This window comes from Biomphalaria glabrata, chromosome 7, assembly GCF_947242115.1.
Source record: "Biomphalaria glabrata chromosome 7, xgBioGlab47.1, whole genome shotgun sequence".
Classification (NCBI taxonomy): domain Eukaryota; kingdom Metazoa; phylum Mollusca; class Gastropoda; family Planorbidae; genus Biomphalaria; species Biomphalaria glabrata.
The window spans coordinates 4,012,979-4,020,017 of record NC_074717.1 but is presented as its reverse complement, the minus strand read 5'-3'; the positions used below and the strand labels follow the sequence as shown (position 1 = coordinate 4,020,017).

General features: G+C 36.9%; 1 long non-coding RNA gene across 1 annotated transcript; it reads left to right on the top strand.

Moving 5' to 3' along the window:
- The first annotated feature begins 299 nt into the window (after window positions 1–299).
- Window positions 300–7,039, top strand: LOC129927340 (uncharacterized). Its single transcript, XR_008778970.1, has 4 exons — window positions 300–444; window positions 2,852–3,040; window positions 4,286–4,352; window positions 6,742–7,039. It is a non-coding gene; the product is annotated as an uncharacterized LOC129927340 (long non-coding RNA).

The window sequence follows — 7,039 nt, the reverse complement described above, 5'->3', positions numbered from 1 at the left end:
TGGCGTGTTTTTGCTGAGGCGCTATGTTCCATTAGGAGTGAAAAGATGATGATGATAATGATGTACAATTACATTTAGAAATAACAAAACACAAAAGCCACTCTTCAGATTTGTAGTCTTTACCCCATCGTTCATTGTCGTCATTACAAAAATATTTCCAAAAAGAGTTCTGGTAAATATCTTTCTTTAACAAATTTTTCAACCCAGCGAGGATCGGTCACCTGGTACTAATTTATGCATACAAATCACAGAACATGCATACGCCTATGAAATGATCGCGAGAATCGATTACTCAACAAGAGATGCGCTGTACGTGTGTCATGAGGAGACTGTGTTTCAGATACCGCAACTCTTCTAGTGACTCAATAAAGCTACATCACATCTAGATCTACAACATGATAGCCCGAAGTTTGTTACTCCTGCTTCTTTTTATCATGCTTTTGGGTGAGTTTTTTTTTAAAGTCTATCTATCTATCTATCTATCTATCTATCTATCTACTCACCCACCCATCCATCCACCTATCTATATTGGCCTTCTATTCAATGATCTGTATACAGTGAACTTTTGTCTTTACTTTTCCAGGGCTTTCTCAGTTTTAATTCTTGAATCCAGGATATCTATCTTGTCATTGGTGTTTCCTAACCCCGAGTCCGTCTGTTCTCCTATAAAAACAATTCCTTACCTTACTACTGGTGATCTAATCTTGTATGCTACTGGTGATCTAATCTTGTATGCTACTGGTGATCTAATCTTGTATACTACTGGTGATCTAATCTTGTATGCTACTGGAGATCTAATCTGGTATGCTACTGGTGATCTAATCTTGTATGCTAATGGTGATCTAATCTTGTATGCTACTGGTGATCTAATCTTGTATGCTACTGGTGATCTAATCTTGTATGCTACTCGTGATCTAATCTTGTATGCTACTGGTGATCTAATCGTGCATGCTACTGGTGATCTAATCGTGCATGCTACTCGTGATCTAATCTTGTATACTACTGGTGATTTAATCTTGTATGCTACTGGAGATCTAATCTTGTATGCTACTGGTGATCTAATCGTGCATGCTACTGGTGATCTAATCTTGTATGCTACTGGTGATCTAATCTTGTATGCTACTGGTGATCTAATCTTGCATGTTACTGGTGATCTAATCTTGTATACTACTGGAGATCTAATCTTGTATGCTACTGGTGATCTAATCGTGCATGCTACTGGTGATGTAATCTTGTATGCTACTGGTGATCTAATCGTGCATGCTACTGGTGATCTAATCTTGTATGCTACTGGTGATCTAATCGTGCATGCTACTGGTGATGTAATCGTGTATGCTACTGGTGATCTAATCGTGCATGCTACTGGTGATCTAATCTTGTATGCTACTGGTGATCTAATCTTGTATGCTACTGGTGATCTAATCTTGTATTCTACTGGTGATCTAATCTTGTATGCTACTGGTAATCTAATCTTGTATGCTACTGGTAATCTAATCTTGTATGCTACTGGTGATCTGTTCTTGCTTTGCTTTAATTACGTTCAATGTTTGGATTTATTTGAAACTGACAGGTGTCCGTATCTCCCGCGTCTTCCACCAATGCTTCTCAGAGGAGCGTTTGTAAAGTTTCATTCTTTCCACCTATCTTCATTCAGCCCGCGAAGATCTCACTTCAGTTCAGTAGTGCTTTAGAAAGCCTCCAGGAGTGAGTTGGCAGAATAAATCGCTCTTAACCTCACTCAAGCAGTTTCACAGGAGCTATTCGACTTCTGACACCAGTTGTAAAGGCTCTCTATATTCATGTTTTCTGCAAACTGCACCACTCATATACATATACAGAGAGGGAGAGAGAACGTGAAGGACAGGTTTCACTTTGTATGCATAAATCACGTTCTTTGTCGTTCTTTAAGAAACAAGTAATTATAAAAGACGAATTCTGTTTCGGCATTGTCAAAATAATATAAAAAAATGATTCAGGTCTTTTGTTTGCTAAGTGGGCATAAAACAATCGGATTTTCGCTTTGAACATATGTTTTGGTGATGGATGCTATTGGCATGGTCAGCTTGACCATAGGTTTTGGTGATGGATGCTATTGGCATGGTCAGCTTGACCATAGGTTTTGGTGATGAATGCTATTGGCATGGTCAGCTTGAACATAGGTTTTGGTGATGGATGCTATTGGCATGGTCAGCTTGACCATAGGTTTTGGTGATGGATGCTATTGGCATGGTCAGCTTGAACATAGGTTTTGGTGATGAATGCTATTGGCATGGTCAGCTTGACCATAGGTTTTGGTGATGGATGCTATTGGCATGGTCAGCTTGACCATAGGTTTTGGTGATGAATGCTATTGGCATGGTCAGCTTGACCATAGGTTTTGGTGATGGATGCTATTGGCATGGTCAGCTTGAACATAGGTTTTGGTGATGAATGCTATTGGCATGGTCAGCTTGACCATAGGTTTTGGTGATGGATGCTATTGGCATGGTCAGCTTGACCATAGGTTTTGGTGATGGATGCTATTGGCATGGTCAGCTTGACCATAGGTTTTGGTGATGGATGCTATTGGCATGGTCAGCTTGAACATAGGTTTTGGTGATGAATGCTATTGGCATGGTCAGCTTGACAATAGGTTTTGGTGATGGATGCTATTGGCATGGTCAGCTTGACCATAGGTTTTGGTGATGGATGCTATTGGCATGGTCAGCTTGACCATAGGTTTTGGTGATGGATGCTATTGGCATGGTCAGCTTGACCATAGGTTTTGGTGATGAATGCTATTGGCATGGTCAGCTTGAACATAGGTTTTGGTGATGAATAAAAGTAGTATTTACTTTCATATACCCTTTAGTTTGTTGCACCAGCGGCTGCCACACAAAAGCATCGGAAAAGTATGAAAAGCAAGTTCTAGAACACCTATTGGTTGCTAATAATTTGCCCAAGTTCTACACATTCTATATAATGACTGACGCTCGATACAAAAAAACAAAAGAAAAATTTAGGGACTTGATACCTGTGATGAAGAGTAGGTTAACCAATGGTAAGCAACTATTGTATTACTTTTTCTGTTTCCATAGCAATCAAATAATGAAAAAAAACATCCAACTTTAAGACGTTGATTAAGTAAAACTTACATAAAGGTGTAATTTCTTTGCTATTGTTTAAAAGGTTTGTTATATAAAATGCACTTATTATCCTAAAGAATTATTATTTTATTCATATATTCATATATTAATCGAAGTAACAGTTTTAGCTTAAAATAGATGTGTGTAAGCTTAAAGTAACTTTTAATCGAAAGACGTCGTGCCCACTGACAGAAATAACTTTAGTTGGCTGTCATCAATACCAAAAACGTAAAGCCGTTCTGGCTCTATGTGTATTGAAACAAAACTTCAATGTCCTGGTAGGGCAGCTTCTAACTAAACGTTTTCAGTGAGAGTAGGAACTGTCCTAAAAGCGTCCTTATAAATGCAGACGCTGAAGTAAACAAAAAATCCTAACTACAAAATCAGAAGAATTTTAGTAACGACAATTGCTAGAAACTTGAATAGTGTAAATTTTCTTTCCTACAATACCTCTGTTCAAGTCAGAACTTTCTGGAACCTGTGGGGTCGAGGGTGGAACCTGGACACGGGATTTCAAAAATGGCTTCAACGATTTTCCTATAAATTTAACAGTTGATATATATTGCTAAGAAAAAAAAAAACTTACTCTTTGGCCATTCGGGAAAACTCTAGTTTAAATGTTATAATTTTTCGAAGTATAAAAGAGATAAATAAAAATTTGGCTAAACAGAAGTCTAGATCTAGATTTAGTTCTAGATGTCTATATAATGTAAGAACCAAGACATAATTTCGCAATTTAACTAGTTGCGCTAGTTCTATCGTTTGTTCATGGAAATAATATTACCGAAGTACGAACGAATTCGATACCTGTCTTGAGCAAATTTAAAAGAAATTTTTTTTTTTTTTAAATTTTAATTTTAAGTGGTTTAGCCTCTCATCATCAATCCATCGTAGTCGTGATCTTCCTTCGAGTCGCCTGCCATTTATTTTCGCTGGTATACATTGTTAGCTCCTCTGTTCTCTGACATTCTTTTTAAGTGACCTACCCAACGTATGCCGTTCTATGTTTATTTCTGTCACTATCGGAGGATCTTCAAACAACTGATATATCGTATAGTTTTGAAGTCCTCCATCCAGTTTCTTCTTTATTTGCACCTTAAGTTTTTTCCAAGTATTTTCTGTTCCCAAGTATTAAGTCTATTTTCGGATGTCTTTGTCAGGTGAGAAGTCGCCCAGAGGCTGGAATATGGGTTTGTGGTAGAACAGATCAATTTCGGAAGCGGAGATGTAAGTATTAAATGATGTCATTGTTGTGTGGTTTCATTAGCAAACAATGACTTGTTGTAAATCTAAGGCAGGCAACTCAATGAAGTTCTCGCACCACAAGCACTGGTGAAGGCAGGGTCGCAACAATATTTCAAACTAATATTTTCACTTTTACACAACATATACACTTTCGAAAAACATTTTAGCAGTGTTAATTTACAGTTATCATTATACACCAATTGACGTATCAATTAAAGCTAGTCAATAAATAATATAATGTACAGTAGTTTAGCAATTACTGTTGTGAACTCCTGACCTGACTTTAACATTGACAGAATAATCGTGTGTCTTTCAATAATTCAAGGAGACGCCAGGGATTAATTAAGAACAGAAATATAAATTAAATAAAAAGCAATCAGAATAACTGTAATAACTGTAACAATATATGATGTAACTCTGTTACTAAGACGGATGATTATTAGAATAACGACATTAATCCTCTAACTAATTCTTGGTACCCATAAGCAATGGGTTGACACAGGGAACATCCTAAAAGTCTCATAGTTCCGTATCTCAGTCCGAATTCTTCTGTTAGTAGGCGAATTACTTAACCACTTAGCCATCAACCTGAAGAATGGTAAACAATAACGCCAACATTTCGATATTTTTAGGTTTAGATTTACAAGTCTCTATTATATGTAAATCTTCTTATCTTATATAATATAGACGTTACTTCAATAAAGAAGACAACTACATCCTACGCGTCATGCATTTAGTCATGCATATTAACCAATGACCTAAATTATGCTAAGAAGTCTTAAATCCCCTTTTTTACTTCATAGTCGTATAACTGTTTACTGAAAGTTTCAAAGTTTATCCACTCATATCTGCAGAGTTTAATTCTGACTCAACGACAACGTAAAAGCTCACTTTGACCTTTGCCCATAAGATTTTATATGGATTCTCAAAACTGAGTGAAAAGCGACTTCTCAGAATATTTAGGACCCCCGTAATTTCTGTATCGATATAGATAGAACAAAAAAATGACCGAATAAAGATCGTATTTTGGGCCTATGTATTTTGCATTTAGAATAGAATTGCAACTCTGGATTGAAGCTGATAGCTTTTAGATTCTATCCAGAATATCAATGTGGATTTAGGCATGGTAGATCCCCAAGACATTTTCTATTCAAATTCTGCAGGAGAATTTCAGATTGAAAGAAAGAAGGACTGGTTCAAAGAAGGAAAGAAAACCAATGACTTGATAAGGGCTTAAGTCTCAAATTAAAATCCACAACTAGATTTATAGAGATACTCGCTGGACGTAGCTCTAATTATGTTTTAAATGAACATTTGTAACTTACAAAATATCGTAATCTTACCCATGGGACTCAATTGACCCCACCCCCCCTCCACCACCACCACCCTTCCAAAAAATTGACACTGGAATGATTTAACTCTGATCTTTTTTTTTCCAGTCACTGGCTTCCTAAAGTAAGAGAAAATAAGCAACAGCTTGTACAACTTGTGTACACAGGGGTGGTGTAGGTACCAGCCTCCGTAGTACACGAAGGAAAGTGTAAGATCCATTCCCTACAACCGATTGTTAGCGCATTGGTTTGACAGCTGGGACGATACCGATGAAGGCGGTGAGCTATGTAGGCAGACGAGCAGACCAGACCGTCAGGATGCGTGATGGCAGCTTAGTCGAGCGAAGCAGGCCGTCCCAGCCCAGTTCCGAGGCGGTCACTGTCCCAACGATGTTTATTTTCGGGTGGTTTTGAGAACACTACGCCACAAGTGTCGCTCCTGCAACGAGGTCGATAAGACAGTTAACCACATTAGGAATGTCGCATTTTGCATGAAGGGCAATCGGGACAAGGATATGAGAAAGAGAGAGAGAGAGAGAGAGAGAGGTGGTTCATGTGTGTCAACAAGGTGACTTAATGACGCAGTGCCAGCTTTCTTTCACGTGTTCTAAGGCAGTAATGTGTCATCATGACCTTTTACTGATGGGGGTTTCTGGTACGGCACCAACCTCTTTCATGCAAACAAGAAAGCGAAAGTACACATTTTCATGCGCGTAGTTTTTCCTTATAAGTCTATTAGTAAAGTAAATTTACGAGAATTCAGAAAATAGGTTTAAAAGAACGCAAACTATCGTTACAGGATGAACCTCACCACCACACATCAATACATTAAAGCCAAACTATAGTCACAGAATTCCATGAGCGAAACCAGGAGTAATGTGAGGTTAAGATCTAATCTTTCATACACTGAATTGTTTGGCTTCAAAGCAAAAGAAATGTTAATCATCCTTAACATATAAAAAAATTTTCTTTCTATGTCTTTTAAAATTAATTCAATATAAAATTAATAATGTAATTTTTTCTCTTTACTCATTATTTAGTCAATGAAGCCTGCAAAACCAAAGAAAACATTTCTCTTCAGTACCTCACATCCATTGCTTTTCTGTTTCTAAAATTAGAGATGAAAATGAAAATAAAAAAAATGTTTATTATATTTGACAAGATGTTCGGATTATAAGAGAATTAAAAGTATGGAGACGAAATCACTATATTGAGAGACGAGAATTTCTGTTCATTTTTCCACTGTTTCAAAAAAAATATTTTAACAACAATGTGATCTATAACTTAATCTATAATTTGATCAATCATTGAAAATAAAAATCTGTATATATATATATA